The 22,174-nt window shown below is 44.2% G+C and overlaps 4 pseudogenes; all 4 read left to right on the top strand.

Annotated features, from left to right (window-relative positions):
* The first annotated feature begins 124 nt into the window (after positions 1 to 124).
* On the top strand, positions 125 to 530 carry LOC133320525 (histone H2B-like; annotated as a pseudogene).
* A 2,887-nt stretch (positions 531 to 3,417) lies between these two features.
* Positions 3,418 to 3,890, top strand: LOC133320530 (histone H3-like; annotated as a pseudogene).
* Positions 3,891 to 4,746: 856 nt separating this feature from the next.
* Positions 4,747 to 18,793, top strand: LOC133320506 (uncharacterized; annotated as a pseudogene).
* Positions 8,940 to 9,821, top strand: LOC133320524 (histone H2A-like; annotated as a pseudogene).
* Positions 18,794 to 22,174: the final 3,381 nt, after the last annotated feature.

Consider the following 22,174-nt stretch of genomic DNA (forward strand, 5'->3'; position numbering starts at 1 on the left):
TTTTTTGAACACAAGCGTCTTGTACTTCGTACCGCGCGCACTGCTGAATCACTTTCGCATCGATAATTATTCGTAAGATTATTCGGTGTTGTTGTTGTTGTTGTCGTCGTTATTATAATTGAAGATGCCGCCTAAAACGAGCGGTAAGGCAGCCAAGAAATCCGGCAAAGCCCAAAAGACATCTCCAAATCGGACAAGAAGAGAAAGCACAAGAGGAAGGAGAGCTACGCTATTTACATCTACAAAGTTCTGAAGCAGGTGCATCCCGACACCGGTATCTCAAGTAAGGCCATGTCTATCATGAACTCCTTCGTGAACGATATATTCGAACGCATCGCCGCCGAAGCATCACGTCTCGCGCACTACAACAGAGATCCACCATTACATCGAGGGAGGTTCAGACGTCCGTGAGACTGTTGCTGCCCGGCGAGTTGGCCAAGCACGCCGTCAGTGAAGGGACCAAAGCCGTCACTAAGTACACCAGTTCCAAGTGAAATGTTTCGTTATTAAATAACGAAAAAAAAAAACGTTATAACATCATCATAAACAACACTTATAATATTATCACCTATCATATAGGAGGTGTATATGTGATTTTATAAGATTATAAAAAAAGGCCCTTTTCAGGGCCACAAAATGATTCCCATAAATAATAATATAATTATATTATTATTAATATAAGTTTCAACACATCGAACGATCATCCAGCTCGATATTATTCTTTCAATACATTAAAATATAGTTAGTTGCTTAATATATATCATTATAATATATTGTATGTATTAAAGAACTGATCGTCGACTTACGATATGTATGTATATGATAAAATCTGTATAACTATAATATCAATATGGATACGTAGAAGATATTCTAGAATATAGATATAATTGAATAGAGTAATGAGTTGATCGTGTCGTTTTTAAAAATTCTATATAATTTGTGTGTATATATATATATACTTAAGACGATCAAAATTATTACAAAACGACAACTACTATACTACTCATAATGCTAATTACGAAGACGACGGTGTCGATTTAGTGACTAGAAGCCGAAACCCGAACGCCTCGAACGATCCCCGCCGACCGCCTCCGGAGTACGTATATAAGAGCCCGTCGGTTTTAAAACGGCTGTCAGAGCGAGTCCGACCTCCGCACGGTGCAGACGTGCGGCAAAGTGTTCCGATGCTGATTGTTAGTGTGAAAGTGACAAAGTGATAGAAGAGGTTAGAAGATCAACGTGTCCGGCGTTGATCAAGCAGACTCCGAAGAGGGTAGCAGTCACCGTCGCTTAGTCGCCGTTGTTCTGCCGCCAGGTATCACAGTCGATAGGGAAGTAGGTACACCCCTGTTACCTAAAAGCAGGGACTAGTATTCGTACTTTCTTACATTTATACACCTCCCTGTCAAGGCAGGGAGGACACTCCCCGTTCCGTCGTCCATCATGGGCGACAATTATAAAGCCCGATTCGAGGGACTACTACAGTTCCTCGAAAACAATTCCCCATTTCTACCAGATACACCGACCCTTGCAAGCCACCGAGGATGGCCTCTTTCAACACGGATGCCCGGCTTTCACCAGCTGCCCACAACGCCGCATCCATCCGACATGGATGCTCCGAAAACGAGTGGGAGTCCTTCTTCTTCGCTGACTTCCGACCCGAGGAGGACACGACGGGTTTCAGGCCCGTTAATCCAAATCGGGGAAAAGGAGGCGGCGAAGTCGCTGAAGGCTCCGACGCCAGTAAGAAAAATTGACGTCACCCGCAGCTGCCGGCGCGCTGCGCGCGCGCCTGCGGGCAACCTGTGTCTGCACCTGTGGGCACATCTGGTCCGCACCTGCGCCGCGACCTGTTCGCACAGCTGCGGGTACAACAATACCGACCACCGCGTGGAAATCGATGTTGACTCCCTCGCCGCTCTACATTAGAACAATAAAAGCTGGAACGATTTTCCAGCTTACTTAATTAAAAACATAAATTTTACGTCAGCTCGGAACACGGCAGTAGGATCAAGGTCTCTGCACCACTCCAACCGACCACCGGCATTGACCGCGATTTACGGAAAAAAAATATTGAGTACCACACCCTACGCCCTCCCGTAGGAGCGTAGGCTTACGGTAGTAATCAAGGGTCTCCCGCGGAGATACCTGTGAACGTCATCAAAGAGGACCTTCAGTCCCAAAATCTGCCGGTGTTGGAAGTGCATCGCATGCACAGGCCCACAAAAACCCTTTGACATGGTACTAGTTTCACATCTGTCCTTACCCCGGAGGTAAGAAATTTATAATATACCTTCATTTGCCGATTGTCGGGCTTGGAAATCGAGCCCCCGAGAAACCGGGCGGCCCGGGGCAATCACCGATGCCACTATATGGCCATTCGCAGAGGTCTGCTACGCACGCCCGCCTGCGTAAAGTGCCTAGGCGACCATGCACATCCGACTGCACAGGTCGGGCCTACGGAGGAGCCGCTAGCTGCGTCTGTCTGCCAGCAGGGTCTCCCGCGAACTTTCGCGTGTCCCAAAGCGCCGCACGGGCGAAAGCTGGGCGGAAACCCAACAGCCCAAGAGCCGCTCCCATCCCTGCTGCTCCTCCTGCAAACGCCTGGCATAGCCTAGCGTTATTAACGAACCGATCAGCAACCAGGCCCCTAAGGCCCCCATGCCCCTCAGGCAACCCAGGCCCCTAAGGCAACACAGGCCCCTCAGGCACCCGCGCACATACCGCAACCGCCTCGCAGCTGACTTGCAGTTAGTCGTGACTTCGCGATCTTATAGACCCGCGAGGTGCAGACGTTCGCTGCCAAGCTGAGGGCCTCCGTGGCAATTCTCAGGCCCGCATCTGGCTGTGCCAGCACGCGGGCATGTTGAGTGCCGTGGGCCGTTCAAAGCCATGGCAATTAGTACTTACGATTAGGCGTCCAGACACCCCTCCTAGACCCTGAAGTACATATGACCGACAGTACAGACTATAGTCCTCAGACACACAAGACAACAAGACACAAACACACCGCCTTCGCCGGCGAAGACGAGGTCCCGTTTCTACACGTCGCTCCGGCGTTCTGCCGTCGGGGGACGTCATGTTTCCAATATCCAAATCATCCTCCACTACAACGACGTCCTAAGCCGAGGTCCGGCCTCTTAGAGGCACCCTTGGGACGGCGTATCCCTATGTCGGGCCCTTGGGCCCGATTAACGGGTAGGTCCATCGGGCCGCCCACCCCTCCCGGTGACGCTGTAAAGCCAATAGGGCTAACAGCTACTGTCAACTCGAAAAAAAAAAAAAAATAAAACGGCTGTCATTATAGTTCGATCGTCGCTGTAGTGCACAACTGTCCGTCGTTTCGCCGTTCCGTGTAGAATTTACCGATAGATTTAGTAGTAGTAGAGTTTTTTATTATTACTACTTTTTTTATTAATAATGGCTCGTACTAAACAAACCGCTCGTAAATCAACCGGTGGTAAGGCACCACGTAAACAACAGCTAGCCACGAAGGCCGCCCGTAAGAGCGCACCGGCAACCGGAGGAGTGAAGAAGCCTCATCGTTACAGACCCGGTACTGTGGCACTTCGTGAGATCCGTCGCTACCAGAAGAGCACGGAACTTCTCATCCGCAAGCTACCCTTCCAACGTCTAGTACGTGAGATAGCTCAAGATTTCAAGACCGATCTGCGTTTCCAGAGCTCTGCGGTGATGGCTCTGCAGGAGGCTAGCGAGGCGTATCTCGTAGGTTCTTCGAAGACACGAACCTTTGCGCTATTCACGCTAAACGCGTCACTATTATGCCTAAGGACATCCAGCTAGCAAGAAGGATTCGCGGCGAACGTGCCTAAACGTAGAAGTGTCAATGGTGTTGTTTTTTTATATGTGTATGTACCTAAATAGTTGTGTGTGTGTGTTGTTATAATACTGGAAATTGTATATATATATATATATATATATATATATATACATACACACACATATATTTATAGTTCATCCTACGTATATAAACAACACAACAACGAATATAAAAAAGGCCCTTTTCAGGGCCGCATATATCTGAATTAATAAATAACGTTTCATACGACCGATAACGTCTAAACAACAATATTATGCCTATCTTGAACAATAATATATAATTAGTGAACGGAGAAATATTTTATATACCTAATATAAATTTATTATGTTACGTATTTATTATTAACCACACACAGCACCAGTATTTAGATCAAATAATCGATAGATATGTATAAGTAGCAATAACACATATTAATATAATACGCGTGTAAAAAAATAAAATATTGGACGTAATGTTACGACGAAAGTAAGTATACAAAATAATAATAATAATAGTATTAATAATTACATGAATTCTGGAAACAGTCGAAACATGTTAGTCCCCCATCGTGTCGTCGGCTTTACTTTGTAGATGGCAGTTCCAACTACTGCGCAGGTGCCTCTCTTCAGTTTCTTTCTAAGAACGATTGTAAATATGTTTATTATGTATATGTCTATTTATTTTTTATTCATATTCATATGTATATATAAAATATATATATTTATATACATATTTATAACAAAAAAAAATTAAGAGAAACATTACTCTAGAGGCACGACGGACAGTGTGTCGCGGGGTCCGGGGAGGGCGATATAGTACCCCGTCCCTCGCCCGTACATCCACACCACACATCGTACGTTTCCCCCACCAGTAACTACCGGTATACACTATAAAGGAACGCATTTGTATCAGACGATTTTACACACGGAACGACACGCGCGCGCAACGCTATCGTTCGGAACGTTCGAAATCGTAAAGAAGTGAAGAAGAAATAATAATAATCGCAACGACTACATCATCATGACCGGTCGCGGTAAAGGAGGAAAGGGTCTGGGAAAAGGTGGAGCCAAGCGACACAGGAAAGTACTCCGTGATAACATCCAGGTATCACCAAACCGGCCATACGTCGTCTGGCACGCAGAGGCGGCGTCAAACGTATCTCCGGTCTGATATACGAAGACCAGAGGCGTTCTCAAGTATTCCTAGAGAACGTCATCCGCGACCCGTCACGTACACCCCGAGCACGCGAAGAGGAAGACCGTCACAGCCATGGACGTCGTGTACGCCCTGAAGCGACAGGGACGCACCCTATACGGTTTCGGCGGTTAAACGTTCGGCGTGTCTATACGTATATAACCGGCTCCCGACTACGTGATATAAAGCAGAAGAGGAACACAACAACACCAACACCACACCAACACCAACACCACCACACCGACACCGACACATCATCATGACGATATCATCTCATCGTCACGAATAATAAAGTGAAGAAATGTCGTCTTGTCAATATATATACATGTGTGTATATATATATATATATATACGTCTCGCGTGTGACTGAGTGACCGATCGAGCGAGTGCCTGTGCCTGTGCCGATTCTTCTCCGCCCGACTGGAATATAAATTTTCTCTTCTCGCTTTATATCATGTGTCATCGGAAATTTTGTTTTTTTAAAAAAAAGGCCCTTTTCAGGGCCGCATATGTATCCGTTAAAATATATATCACAATAGTGAATATCGAATACGAGTTTCAACGACGGAATAATATAAAATGGATGATAGGTATAGGTGGTGCCGAACTCCACCTATCTAGTTGGATTTCAAATTCAACTACTAAATCTACTCTCACGACGACAAACACAGTAAACGAACACATTATTAACTCTCATATTATACTAATAATACATATATTTTATTATTGTTATTATTATTATTATTATATATATGAATTTATATTTATCTACTAATCGCCAACTCATACAAGGTATATCTTAAGGGGGTATATTATTTAATTATGTAATTACTTATTATTATTTGATTATGTTATTATTCTACGAATTTATATACATAATATATATATACACTCGTATATAGGTGCATACTTTTATTATAATTCTTCTCTGAATACAATTCATATTTTCTTATCCCTCCGAATATATGTAATATGTATCGATGTATTTATTATGTATATCAAACGGACATCCCACCGATGTACCTATAATAAATTTATTATTATTAATTAATTTACATTTTAAATAAATTGAGGTGATCGATGATACTACCACAACCACACTAACAACAACAACTACACTACTACTACAACCATCGTCATTTCGATAATCGTATCATCATAATATTCATCTTCTATTATACAATCAATTATATAATAAATTAACGTCCTGTTATTATTATTATCTAATAATAATATTAAAACGACGACGACGACGACGACGACCACTACGAAGACGACGACGATGATGATGCATTCATTCGCCTTTGCTTCTCGCCATACTCTAGCCTCCTAGTGTGTGTTTTACGAGACCAGACTTCGATGCCGCATAAACCGTTCATAAATCATAACAGACGATGATTATGTTATCAGGGTATTGGAGTGATGTCTTCGTTTTCAATTAATCGATATACATTAGATTATAGGTATTCTAAATGAGAAAAATAACTTTTAAACGAGACCTTAGGTACGTCCCGAATGATATATCGAATTCAACGTCTATTAATCTATGCTATCTACGTTAATTATGTAATTCATTGTTGATATTGAGAGTCAGGTTTAAGATTAATCATATTGCATCTTTGAATTTAAATAACATAATATTATATTAAATAAAACGTATAAAACGGATGGATGTTAGTGAAAAGTTAGAAGTGTTCGTACGTGAAAATGTTTAGCGACAACGCGGTTCTCCTTACGGTATATTCGACGTTCATGAATCCACTAGCGACCTCTGCGGCGAAACGAGTTCGTATATCTTCTCTCGCTCATTATTACGTATAATAAAAGTCGTCGTCACGCGTCCACTTTCGTGTTCGTATAAAATAAAATAACATTTTTATTTTATTTTCTTTTTGCTTTTCGTTTGTGTCTGTCTGTCTGTCTGTCTGTCATCAGTCTTATTGTTAGTTGTGTTCCGTAAACTGTGTGTGTGTTCGTTTTAAAAAGAAGTAAAATGGCAGATACCGCAGTAGCATCCGAAACTCCAGCTCCGGCTACACCGGCGAAGAACCGAAAGCGGCAGCGGCCGCAGCGGCCGCCGCCGCCGCCGCAGCGGCTGGATCGAAGAAACCTAAGGCTAAACCTACGCATCCTAAAACCGCTGAAATGGTCAACAACGCCATTAAAGAGTTGAAGGAGCGCAGCGGTTCATCGTTACAGGCCATCAAGAATACATCGCCGCTCAATACAAAGTCGATACAGAGAAATTGGCACCGTTCATAAGAAAATATCTTAAGAGCGCCGTCGAATCCGGTGCCTAATACAGACAAAGGGAAAGGGTGCTTCTGGTTCTTTCAAATTGGAATCTAAATCATCGGCAGCAAAGAAACCCTCATCGTCGGGAGGTGGCGGTAAGGCCAGCGGCGGTGGTCCCGCCGGAGGCGGTAGGGCTGCAGCATCTTCGGCATCGGCTAAATCTAAGAAAGCCGCCGCCACGGCATCGGCAGTGGCCGCGAAGGGAGGTAAGAAAGGCGGTACCGCAGCTTCGTCCGCTGCGTCTTCACCATCTAAAGCTAAAGCATCGGCGGCGGCGGCTAGGGATAAGAAAGCGGCCGCAGCCGCAGCCGCGGCTGCCAAAAAGAAGCCAGCTGCTGCTAAGAAAGGTTCCGCATCCGCCAACGCCTCTGCCGCATCCTCAGCGGCAGCGTCTAAGGCCAAAGGAGCAGCATCCAGGCCAAGAGAGCGCCAAACCTCCCACTAAGAACCAAAAGCCCCGAAACCGAAGAAAGCAGCCGCCGGTACCCCGAAATCGAAACCCGCAGCTAAGAAAGCCAGCAGCGAAAAGTAATAATTTTTTTTTTAATATTACTTTATCTATCGCGTAAATCAGCGACGGCGGCGGCAGCATCGGCACCGTGAGTTTGAGCGTCATCTTCGATTCCGTTCAATGATGATGATGATGATGATGATGATGATGTTGATACGCGGGACCCGGGGGTGTTGTTGTGTTGTTGATATTAGTGTGTTTGTATATTTGAATATCAAAGTCGTCGTATAGAATTACGATAGAATCGAAAATTATTATTATATTGATATAATAATAATAATAATAACGATCATCATAACAACTTGATTCAATTGGAAATTGTCAAGCCGAATGTACATAGGTTATTAATTATGTTCAGTTTTTGTGTGTGAAACATTCTTAAATATCATCGATATCACACACACACACGCCCACGCACACACACACCGACGGCATCGCACTGTCTCTCCGTGCCCCCATACACTACAACGTTCGAAGAATCGACGAGAGTGACGTTCATCTTACTAGCACACGTCGCAGATACGAAAGAAAGCAAAAGAAAAATAAATAAAAAGCCCTTTTCAGGGCTAACATATGTTTCATTATGAACCCAATGGTGTGTTCTCGTTTTCCAACTGACAAAGATCGTCTTAAAATAATATACAGATAGATAGATATACATATAGATAGATATACAGATAGATAGATAGATAGATAGATTAGATATGTATAATCAGAAATAGTATGTACGAAAATAGCGTACAATTCAATAATAATAATTTATAATCTGAGAATAACGTCAGTATTAACATACTCATTCGTGTTATAATAAATATGATGATATATTATGAAAAATAGTTACATTGCAATAATAATAATAATAATAATAATGAAAACATAATTATAATAATCTCATAACTATCATCATCATCACTATGTAAGCTCCCTATCACTTGCAATATTTTTCTTTTACCTCAGTTTAGTTTTGGAAACCCCTCCCCACTCCACGTCTACTTTAGCTCGTTATTCGTCTATATCCCCACCAGTACGTGTAGAAGTATAAAACGATCGAGGCGACCTACAAAATTTTTATATATACGTCGACTCTCTGTCCGTCGTGTGTATATATAATAGGTGTTTCGTTCGTTCGTTCGTTCGTTATATTTTTTCGACTAAACCGTTAATAACATTCTATATTAACAACAATGTCTGGACGTGGTAAAGGTGGCAAAGTTAAGGGAAAGGCAAAGTCTCGTTCTAACCGTGCGGGTCTACAGTTTCCTGTGGGTCGTATACACAGATTGTTGAGAAAGGTAACTACGCGGAGCGCGTCGGTGCCGGTGCTCCCGTTTATCTCGCTGCCGTTATGGAATATCTTGCAGCTGAAGTTCTCGAGTTGGCCGGTAACGCTGCCAGAGACAACAAGAAGACCAGAATCATACCTAGACATCTTCAGCTAGCCATAAGGAACGACGAAGAGTTGAACAAGCTTCTATCGGGTGTGACGATAGCTCAGGGAGGTGTACTACCAACATCCAGGCCGTATTACTGCCAAAGAAAACGGAGAAGAAGGCCTAAATGACAGCCAGCCCCCCTCACATTAACCATCGTCGTCAACATCATCGGACAGCGCACCATCGTGTCATCACTATATACAGACAGATACAGAATCATACAGAGATGTATGAAAAAATAATAACAACAACAACAACAACAACATCTTCATTACTCGCACTAACCGACTCATTCTTCTTGTGAAGTAATAGTGCATGTCAGTATTTTTATATTACTGATAATATAGAGAGAGAGTGAGAAGTGTTTCTTATAGGGAATGGGGATGATGTGATGTTTGTTTATTTATTTTATTTTTTTTTTTGTATGTATATAGTCATACATCCAAATGATGTTTTAAAAGGCCCTTTTCAGGGCCACAAAATAAATCGTTGTTTAACGTATATGTATTTTATATATATATACGAACAGTTCCAACGATACGAGACGTCGTCAATTATAATAAAATATATATTTATTATCGTTTTACGTATTCATATAATTAAGAATTGCCTACGCTCAGTATATAATTATATATGACTTTATGAAAAACAAATTAAATAACAAAGAATAATCTACTTTTGTAAGCCGATGATCTGCTTAATGCGATTATTATTATTATTATTATTACTAAATTTAAAATTTAACAAAAAGATCACAAAGCATTTAATAAAACCGAAAACTAATTTGTGTTAATTACATTTTAATTAATAAGAATATATATGTATATAATAAATTAAATAATAATAGGAAACACCGATATTCGCATACTGACTGAACTATTTTTGAGATATTGTTATTATAAAACTTATAACTTACATTGTGTCATTTATATTTTGGCAACATGGTTATTTTTGATATTGTTATTATTTTATTTTTTCATGACTCTCCTACCGCCGACGAAGAAACTAGGAATTCGCCCCAGCCCCCCCCCCCCCCCAACGTATAATTCCTTCGGACCCCATCGTCGAAACCGCTTCCCATTGGTCGGCGGGGACGAGCGTGCTCGATACACACGTATCGGCTTGAACATAAAAATAATAAATAGTAGCAAATTTCTGTGAAATTTTTTGAGACATTCCCTTTCCGATTTTCGACTGGTGCAGTCGCTTTTTTCAAAGCGACACCCAGTTGAACTCAATTATAATCTTGTATCATCACACCTTCGTGGATATACGACGAGGCTCCCTTCACTGTCGGTATTGCTTGGGCGCCCGCCCGGTCCGCTCCGCTCTCCGTCAGCGTATTAAGAACTAAGACATTATAAGTGAAGTGCAGTGCTGTGTGTCTTCATAGTGCAGTGTGATTAAAGTGCTGTAATTGTTATAGTGCTTTTATTAAATCAAAGTGCTGTATTAATCAGTGTTATTACTTACAGTGCTGTATTATTTTCATAGTGCAGTGTAGTGTAAAATTAATATAATAGTGATATACCTGTGCGCGTTCGCGTGAAGCCAGGCGTGCTAGGACCGCGCCCCGTCACCCGTACGAGGTAGGTCGTGATAGGCACACATCTCGCCCACACCAGGCGAGACAGTTATTAACCAATAGGTACACATCTCCCTGCCATTAGGCAGGGAGGATAGTTAGCTAGTTTACAGAAAAACCAGTCTTTAAACACAAAATGGACGCCAAGAAAATTAATATCGAATTCCTCCTGGAATTCATTAAGCGGGAGAGCCCGGCTCTCCTGCTGAAATTCGCCGCCGCTTCCCTCACGGGCGAGATGCCCACAGGGAACAACGCCTCCGACATGGAGTGCGAGTTCGCCTCTTCGGAGGAGACCCTCTCCGGCTCAGAGTCCGGGTCCCGTTCCTCTGAATCGGAGGACGAAAACGACGGTTTCAAAACCGTCGTATCGAAAAGAAGAAGAAAAAATAAAACGCCTTCGCCGCTCCCGCCGAACGGAGCTACCGTCGCGTCCCCACGCGCAGCGTCACCCCGCGTACCCACCCCTGCAACGGCCGCGTCTGTCGCGAATACCCCCGCCACCCGCGCCGCCGCCCCTCAACGGGTAGCAACGGCCACGACGGTCGCTGCAAACCCCGGCACCCGCACTCCCGCCCCTCACCGAATAGCAACGGTCGTATCTGACACAGATACCCCCGCCACCCGCGCCGCCGCCCCTAAGCGAGTAGCAACGGTCATTTCATCGCGCCCCGCATCCCCCGCAGGGAGTAGCACTTCCTCTGCCCCCGCTTCGCCGATCGCTAAGCGTCCGAAGTCCGGCGTTATGGATGCCCCCGCCCCCGCCTCATCCGTCGTAGACGCCGCTACTCCGCCACGTGCTACGGCGCCCCCGCCTCTCTACATAAGAGAGAATAATAAATGGGATCAACTTTCCCAATTATTCATTGAAAAAAAGATCCACTTCACCTCGGCCCGACCAACCAACATGGGAATAAAGGTCCAGGTGTCCACAGCGGTGGGCCACCGTCGTATGACGGCCCTCCTGCGCGAGCGTGGTACGGAATACCACACCTACGCGCTCGAGGAGGAGCGCCGCCTCACGGTGGTAATCCGCGGGATGCCGTGTGAAATTCCCACCGATAGTATTTTAAGTGACCTTAAGTCACAAGGCCTGCCCGCGCAGGCGGTACACCGTATGTACCGCCCAACTAATAAGCGGCCATTTAATATGGTTCTCGTCCACTTGGACAACACCAAGGAGGCGAAGGCCATTTTCAACATTAGAACCGTCTGCTACCTGTCCGGCCTACAGGTAGAACTTCCGCGTGGTCGTGGCATCCCAGGGCAGTGTCATCGCTGCCAATGCTACGGTCACTCAGCCCGGTTTTGTAACGCGCGCCCGAGGTGCGTTAAGTGCTTGGGTGATCACGGAACAACAGACTGCCCGCGCAAGACACCAATGGAGGATGTCCCTCCGAGCTGCGTTCTGTGTCAGCAGACGGGGCCACCCAGCGAACTATCGCGGGTGCCCGAAAGCGCCACGCAGGGCAAAGCGAGGCGGGAAGAATCCTCGCACCAGCCGAAGGCTCCTAAAGCTCTGGTGCTCAGCCCTCAGGCCCTAAGGCCCCAAAGGCCACCCAGGCACCTCAGGCCACCCAGCCCCTAGGCCACCCAGGCCCCTCAGGCCACCCAGGCTCCACGGGCCCCTCAGGCCCCGACGGTCAATGCCTGGTTCAAGAACCAAGCCGTAGCCCCCACCGCAACCGCGCAACCGTCCGAGACCGCGAAAAACCAAGGCAGTGGAGATACGAACCCGCTGTCTTCAATAAGAAATATTTCGGGGCGTTCGATCCGCCCGAATTGCTTGTCTTCAGTAACAAACTGAAGGCGTCGGAAAACGACCCGGTGGCGCGTCTCAACGCATTCGTCGAGCATGCGGCGCTCATCAACGCCATATACAATATCACTAAGTCATCTAAATGCTTCCACAAATAGTAGATAAACCCCGCTCTCTGACCGTCGTTACGTTTAACGCTAACGGTCTCACCCGTCAAATAGACCAAGTGCGCGACTTCGTAGTCAAGCACCAAGTAGATATACTACTCATTCAGGAATCATTCCTAAATCCCAGCAAGAAAGATCCCAAAATTGCCAATTTTAATATGGTAAGGAATGACAGAGCTTTCTCTCCAAAGGGAGGCACTGCCATTTACTTTAGGAGATCCCTTCACTGCACCCCACTAGACCCTCCGCCTCTTAATAGTCTAGAGGTCTCTCTATGCCAGGTAAGCATGACGGGCCATCAGCCCATCACTCTTGCCTCAGTCTATCGCCCCAGTAACCTAAACATTGACGAGAATGATATAAAAACGTTACTCTCAATGGGAAACGCCACCCTTCTGGCTGGTGATTTCAATGCGAAACATCCCCGCTGGAACTCCGTAGGGTACAACACTAGCGGTCAAATACTAAACAGACTGACAGACAGACGCGACTTTAATTTTATTATTGCTGCTCCCCTGACACCGACCCGCTACTCGAATCGAGACGACCACAGACCTAACGTGCTTGACATAGCGCTCTTGAAGGACGTGACACTACAGCTGCGCTCTATCGAGACGCTATCCGAGCTAGACTCCGACCATAGACCTGTCCTAATCCAGCTAGGACCTCCTCCCGATGCGGCGCCCCAGACGAAGAGGATCATCGATTGGAAACAGCTCTCCGAGCGACTCCAGTCGTTAGATTCTCCGCACCTCGACCGAATCCCTGTCACCATCTCCACGGTCGAGGACGCGCAACTGGCATGTGTAGGATTAGGGAACTTCATCGATGGCAAGGTCGAGGGATGTACGAGGGAAATCTTAGATGGTCATAACGGCCGTCGAGAAATCCCTCTGGATCTACGCGACCTTGTCAACGAAAAGAATGCCGCGAACAGAGCTCACGACGCGGCCCCCACACCACGGAACAGACGTAGGCTTCGTCGCCTCGCGAGGCAGGTGAAGCGCGCCTTCGCCGACCTCCGAGATGAGAACTGGGACAGGAAGCTCTCCTCTATCACCCCTTCGCATCAGGCCTTCTGGTCGTTGCAAAGGATGATGAAGAGAGATACTGTCGCGGTGATGCCTCCACTCGTACGTCCCGACAACCCCACCCCCGTCTTTGACGATCGAGACAAAGCGGAATGCTTAGCCGACGGTCTAGAGAGCCAATGTAGTCCGAGTAGTCAACCGACAGACCCCGACCACATCCGACATGTGGAACAGGTAGTGCGCGAAAGATCACTTCTATCACCGGAGGACCCACCTCTCAAAGAGACTTCTGTAGACGAAGTCTCATCACTAATAAAGAGACTGAACGTTAAGAAGTCTCCAGGATCAGATCGAGTCACTAATAAAGTGATAAAGATTCTACCGTCCCGCCTCGTTTACCTACTGGTATGCATATTCAATGCTCTGTTATCTGGATGCTCATTTCCGGATCAATGGAAAGAGGCCATTGTCATAGGTATCCCTAAACCGGGCAAACCTAGGAATCTACCGACCAGTTACCGTCCCATCAGTCTCCTGAGTAACTTAGGAAAGTTATATGAAAGGATCGTACTGTCCCGCCTCAAAACGGAGATAGAAGCCTGAATATAATCCCCAATGAGCAGTTCGGGTTCAGAGCCCGTCACTCTTGTCCCCAATTGGTGCAACGCATAACGGAGCACATACTTGTCGGCTTAAATGCCGCAAACAAGAACAGGACCGGGGCTCTCTTCTTCGACGTGGCGAAGGCGTTCGACAGGGTCTGGCACGATGGCTTGGTATACAAGTTGTATCAATTCAAAGTGTCAGACAGGCTCGTACTAATCATACGAGACTTTCTGTCGAATCGTTCCTTCCGCTACCGAGTGGAGGGGCAGCTCTCGTCTCCTCGACCAATCAGAGCTGGAGTCCCTCAAGGATCAGTGCTCTCTCCCATACTATATTCAATTTCACTAGTGACATACCCAGGCCTCCCTCACCCCACCAGGCTAGCCCTATTCGCGGACGACACCGCACTCTACACCACCCACAAGATCCAGAAAAATTCATAGTCGCCTCCAAGATGCTGCCACCGCCCTAGGCGACTGGTTTCGCAAATGGAGGATCGATCTAACCCCGAGAAGAGCACAGCCGTGTACTTCAAACGGGGCCGATTATCGACATCCCATCCCCAATTTCTATCTTCGGTACACCTATCCCTTGGCGGAAGGAAACCAAATACCTGGGAGTGACGCTAGACAGACCAATGTCCTTCAAGCCACACATCCTAAAGGTCAGAACCGAGCCTACTTCGTCCTCGGTCGTCTCTATCCTCTTCTATGCAAGCGGAGTAAGATGTCACTTAAATAGATGACGTTATAAAACTTGCATAAGACCATCATGGCCTACTCGAGCGTAGCATTCGCTCATCGTTATGGGAATCTGAGACCCCTCCAGATGCTCCAAAACCGCTTTCTACGCATGATCACGGGTGCCCCGAGATATATGCGTATCGCCGACCTACATAGAGACCTGGACCTCCCTACAATAAGGCAATACTTCAAAATACTCTCCGTGAGATATTTTGACAGAGCCGCCACTCATCCCAATCCTCTGGTGAGAGATAGTAACATACGTACCGAACCGTCATTACAAAGGTTTTAGGAGACGTCCTAACACGCGCTCATCGACCCGGACGATGATATCACAGTTAGAAATAGGATCACCGCATCGGTAGATCGCAGTAATATAGGGTTACACTACACACAGATGCACACACACACCGCACTCGCCGCGAGAGCGAGGTCCCCGCTTCCGCACGTCCCTCGCGAGAGGGCGTCGGAGGCCGCCGCTGGCAATCCCTCCTTTATCCACGACGTCCTAAGTTCGTGTCCGAGCCTCACTTCTAGCAGGCGCCTTTAGAACGTACGTACCTAGAGCCCTTCAGCCCCTTTGTAACGGGCCGGTCCCAGCACCGCCCACTCTTCGGTGACGCTGTAAAAGCCGCAGGCTAACAGTAATTATACATTTCAAAAAAAAAAAAAAAAAAAAAAAAAAAATTTTTTGAACACAAGCGTCTTGTACTTCGTACCGCGCGCACTGCTGGAATCACTTCGCATCGTAATTATATCGTAAGATTATTCGGTTGTTGTTGTTGTTGTTGTCGTCGTTATTATAATTGAAGATGCCGCCTAAAACGAGCGGTAGGCACCAAGAATCCGGCAAAGCCCAAAGAACATCTCCAAATCGGACAAGAGAGAAGAAGCACAGAGGAAGGAGAGCTACGCTATTTACATCTACAAAGTTCTGAAGCAGGTGCATCCGACACCGGTATCTCAAGTAAGGCCATGTCTATCATGACTCCTTCGTGAACGATATTTCGACGCATCGCCGCCGAGCATCACGTCTCGCGCACTACACAAGAGATCCACCATTACATCGAGGGAGGTTCAGCGTCCGTGAGACTGTTCTGCCCGGCGAGTTGGCAAGCCAGCCGTCAGTGAAGGGACCAAAGCCGTCACTAAGTACACCATTCCAATGAAATGTTTCGTTATTAAATAACGAAAAAAAAAAAAACGTTATAACATCATCATAAACAACACTTATATAATTATCACCTATCATATAGGAGGTGTATATGTGATTTTATAAATTATAAAAAAAGGCCCTTTTCAGGGCCACAAATGATTCCCATAAATAATAATAATAATTATTTATTATTAATATAAGTTTCAACACATCGAACGATCATCAGCTCGATATTATTCTTTCAATACATTAAAATATAGTTAGTTGCTTAATATATATCATTATAATATATTGTATGTATTAAAGAACTGATCGTCGACTTACGATTGTTATGTATATGATAAAATCTGTATAACTATAATATCAATTGGATACGTAGAAGATATTCTAGAATATAGATATAATTGAATAGAGTAAGGAGTTGATCGTGTCGTTTTTAAAAATTCTATATAATTTGTGTGTATTATCTATATACTTAACGATCAAAATTATTACAAACGACAACTACTATACTACTCATAATGCTAATACGACCGACGGTGTTCGATTAGTGACTAGAGCCGAAACCCGAACGCCTCGAACGATCCCCGCCGACCGCCTTCCGGAGTACGTATATAAGAGCCCGTCGGTTTTAAACGGCTGTCATTATCGTTCGATCGTCGCTGTAGTGCACAACTGTCCGTCGTTTCGCCGTTCCGTGTAGAATTTACCGATAGATTAGTAGTAGTAGTAGTAGTTTTATTATTCTTACTACTTTTTATTAATAATGGCTCGTACTAAACAAAACCGCTCGTAAATCAACCGGTGGTAAGGCACCACGTAAACAGCTAGCCACGAAGGCCGCCCGTAAGAGCGCACCGGCACCGGAGGATGAAGAAGCCTCATCGTTACAGACCCGTACTGTGGCACTTCGTGAGATCCGTCGCTACCAGAAGAGCACGGATTCTCATCCTCAAGCTACCCTTCCAACGTCTAGTACGTGAGATAGCTCAAGATTTCAAGACCGATCTGCGTTTCCCAGAGCTCTGCGGTGATGGCTCTGCAGGAGGCTAGCGAGGCGTATCTCGTAGGTCTCTCTTCGAGACACGAACCTTTGCGCTATTCACGCTAAACGCGTCACTATTATGCCTAAGGACAATCCAGCTAGCAAGAAGGATTCGCGGCGAACGTGCCTAAACGTAGAAGTGTCATGGTGTTGTTTTTTTATATGTGTATGTACCTAAATAGTTGTGTGTGTGTGTGTTGTATAATACTGGAAATTGTATATATATATATATATATATATATATATATATATACATACACACACATATATATAGTTCATCCTACGTATATAACAACACAACAACGAATATAAAAAGGCCCTTTTCAGGGCCGCTATATATCTGATTAAAAATAACGTTTCATACGACCCGATAACGTCTAAACAACAATATTATGCCTATCTTTGAACAATATATATATAATTAGTACTGAGAAATATTTTATATCCTAATATAAAATTTATTATGTTACTTATTATTATTAACCACCACACAGCACCGTATTTAGATCAAATAATCGATAGATAGTATAGTACACTAACAACATATTAATATAATACGCGTGTAAAAAACTAAAAATATTGGACGTATGTTACGACGAAAGTAAAGTATACAAAATAATAATAATAATAGTATTATAATTACATGAATTCTGGAAACAAGTCGAAACATGTTGTTCCCCATCGTGTCGTCGCTTTACTTTGTAGATGGCAGTTCCAACTACTGCGCAGGTGCCTCTCTTCAGTTTCTTTCTAAGAACGATTGTAAATATGTTTTATTATGTATATGTCTATTTATTTTTTATTCATATTCATATGTATATATAAAATATATATATTTATATACATATTTAAACAAAAAAATTTAAGAGAAACATTACTCTAGAGGCACGACGGACAGTGTGTCGCGGGGTCCGGGGAGGGCGATATAGTACCCGTCCCTCGCCCCGTACATCCACACCACCACATCGTACGGTTTCCCCCCACCAGTAAACTACCGTATACACTATAAAAGGAACGCATTTGTATCAGAACGATTTTACACACGGAACGACACCGCGCGCGCAACGCTATCGTTCGGAACGTTCGAAATCGTAAAGAAGTGAAGAAGAAATAATAATAATCGCAACGACTACATCATCATGACCGGTCGCGGTAAAGGAGGAAAGGTCTGGGAAAAGGTGGAGCCAAGCGACACAGGAAAGTACTCCGTGATAACATCCAGGTATCACCAAACCGGCCATACGTCGTCTGGCACGCAGAGGCGGCGTCAAACGTATCTCCGGTCTGATATACGAAGAGACCCAGAGCGTTCTCAAAGTATTCCTAGGAGACGTCATCCGCGACGCCGTCACGTACACCGAGCACGCGAAGAGGAAGACCGTCACAGCCATGGACGTCGTGTACGCCCTGAAGCGACAGGACGCACCCTATACGGTTTCGGCGGTTAAACGTTCGGCGTGTCTATACGTATATAACCGGCTCCCGACTACGTGATATAAAGCAGATAGGACAACAACAACACCAACACCACACACACCAACACCAACACCGACACCGACAACATCATCAGACGATATCATCTCATCGTCACGAATAATAAGTGAAGAAATGTCGTCTTGTCAATATATATACTGTGTATGATATATATATATATATACGTCTCGCGTGTGACTGAGTGACCGATCGAGCGAGTGCCTGTGCCTGTGCCGATTCTTCTCCGCCCGACTGGAATATAAATTTTCTCTTCTCGCTTTATATCATGTGTCATCGGAAATATTTTTGTTTTTAAAAAAAGGCCCTTTTCAGGGCCGCATATGTATCCGTTAAAATATATTATCACAATAGTGAATATCGAATACGAGTTCAACGACGGAATATAAAATGGATGATAGTATAGGTGGTGCCGAACTCCACTATCTAGTTGGATTTCAAATTCAACTTACTAAAATCTACTCTCACGACGACAAACACAGTAAACGAACACATTATTAACTCTCATATTATAACACTATATAAATACATATATTTTATTATTGTTATTATTATTATTATTATTATATGAATTTATATTTATCTACTAATCGCCACTCATACAAGGTATATCTTAAGGGGGTATATTATTTAATTATGTAATTACTTAATTAATTATTGATTATGTTATATTCTACGAATTTTATATACATAATATATTATACACTCGTATATAGGTGCATACTTTTATTTAATTCTTCTCTGAATACAATTCATATTTTCTTATCCCTCCGAATATATGTAATATGTATCGATGTATTTATTATGTATATCAAACGGACATCCCACCGATGTACCTATATAAATTTATTATTATAATTAATTTAACATTTTAAATAAATGAGGTGATCGATGATACTACCACAACCACACTAACAACAACAACAACTACTACTACTACTACAACCATCGTCATTTCGATAATCGTATCATCATAATATTCATCTTCTATTATACAATCATTATATAATAAAATTAACGTCCTGTTATTATTATTATCTAATATAATATTAAAACGACGACGACGACGACGACGACCACTACGAAGACGACGACGATGATGATGCATTCATTCGCCTTTGCTTCTCGCCATACTCTAGCCTCCTAGTGGTGTTTTTACGAGACCAACTTCGATGCCGCATAAACCGTTCATAAATCATAACAGACGATGATTATGTTATCAGGGTATTGGAGTGATGTCTTCGTTTTCAATTACCGATATTACATTAGATTATAAGGTATTCTAAATGAGAAAAATAACTTTAAACGAGACCTTAGGTACTCCCCGAATGATATATCGAATTCAAACGTCTATTAATCTATGCTATCTACGTTAATTATGTAATTCATTGTTGATATTGAGAGTCAGGTTAAGATTATCATATTGCATCTTTGAATTTAAATAAACATATATATTATTAATAAAACGTATAAACGGATGGATGTTAGTGAAAAGTTAGAAGTGTTCGTTACGTGAAAATGTTTAGCGACAACGCGGTTCTCCTACGGTATATTCGACGTTCATGAATCCACTAGCGACCTCTGCGGCGAAACGAGTTCGTATATCTTCTCTCGCTCATTATTACGTATAATAAAGGTCGTCGTCACGCGTCCACTTTCGTGTTCGTATAAAATAAAATAACATTTTTATTTATTTTCTTTTTGCTTTTCGTTTGTCTGTCTGTCTGTCTGTCTGTCTGTCAGTCAGTCTTATTGGTTAGTTGTGTTCCGTAAACTGTGTGTGTGTTCGTTTTAAAAAGAAGTAAAATGGCAGATACCGCAGTAGCATCCGAACTCCAGCTCCGGCTACACCGGCGAAGAAAACCGAAAGCGGCAGCGGCCGCAGCGGCCGCCGCCGCCGCCGCAGCGGCTGATCGAAGAAACCTAAGGCTAAACCTACGCATCCTAAACCGCTGAATGGTCAACAACGCCATTAAAGAGTTGAAGGGAGCGCAGCGGTTCATCGTTACAGGCCATCAAGAAATACATCGCCGCTCAATACAAAGTCGATACAGAGAAATTTGCACCGTTCATAGAAATATCTTAGAGCGCCGTCGAATCCGGTGCCCTAATACAGACAAAGGGAAAGGGTGCTTCTGGTTCTTTCAAATTGGAATCTAAATCATCGGCAGCAAAGAACCCTCATCGTCGGGAGGTGGCGGTAAGGCCAGCGCGGTGGTCCCGCCGGAGGCGGTAGGGCTGCAGCATCTTCGGCATCGGCTAAATCAGAAAGCCGCCGCCACGGCATCGGCAGTGGCCGCGAAGGGAGGTAAGAAAGGCGGTACCGCAGCTTCGTCCGCTGCGTCTTCACCATCTAAGCCTAAAGCTCGGCGGCGGCGGCTAGGGATAAGAAAGGCGGCCGCAGCCGCAGCCGCGGCTGCCAAAAGAAGCCAGCTGCTGCTAAGAAAGGTTCCGCATCCGCCAACGCCTCTGCCGCATCCTCAGCGGCAGCGTCTAAGGCCAAAGGAGCAGCATCCAAGGCCAAAAGCGCCAAACCTCCCACTAAGAAACAAAAGCCCCGAAACCGAAGAAAGCAGCCGCCGGTACCCCGAAATCGAAACCCGCAGCTAAGAAGCAGCAGCAGCGAAAAAGTAATAATTTTTTTTTTAATATTACTTTATCTATCGCGTAAATCAGCGACGGCGGCGCAGCATCGGCACCGTGAGTTTGAGCGTCATCTTCGATTCCGTTCAATGATGATGATGATGATGATGATGATGATGTTGATACGCGGGACCCGGGGGTTGTTGTTGTTGTTGTTGATATTAGTGTGTTTTTATATTTGAATATCAAAGTCGTCGTATAGATTACGATAGAATCGAAAATTATTATTAATTGATATAATAATAATAATAATAACGATCATCATAACAACTTGATTCAATTGGAAATTGTCAAGCAACCGAATGTACATAGGTTATTAATTATGTTCAGTTTTTGTGTGTGAAACCATTCTTAAATATCATCGATATCACACACACACACGCCCACGCACACACACACCGACGCATCGCACTGTCTCTCCCGTGCCCCCATACACTACAACGTTCGAAGATCGACGAGAGTGACGTTCATCTTACTAGCACACGTCGCAGATACGAAAGAAAGCAAAGAAAAATAAAAAAAAGCCCTTTTCAGGGCTAACATATGTTCATTATGACCCCAATGGTGTGTTCTCGTTTTCCAACTGACAAAGATCGTCTTAAATAATATACAGATAGATCGATATACATATAGATAGATATACAGATATAGATAGATAGATAGATTAGATATGTATAATCAGAAATAATAGTATG

Source organism: Danaus plexippus (assembly GCF_018135715.1).
Source record: "Danaus plexippus chromosome 29 unlocalized genomic scaffold, MEX_DaPlex mxdp_36, whole genome shotgun sequence".
Classification (NCBI taxonomy): domain Eukaryota; kingdom Metazoa; phylum Arthropoda; class Insecta; order Lepidoptera; family Nymphalidae; genus Danaus; species Danaus plexippus.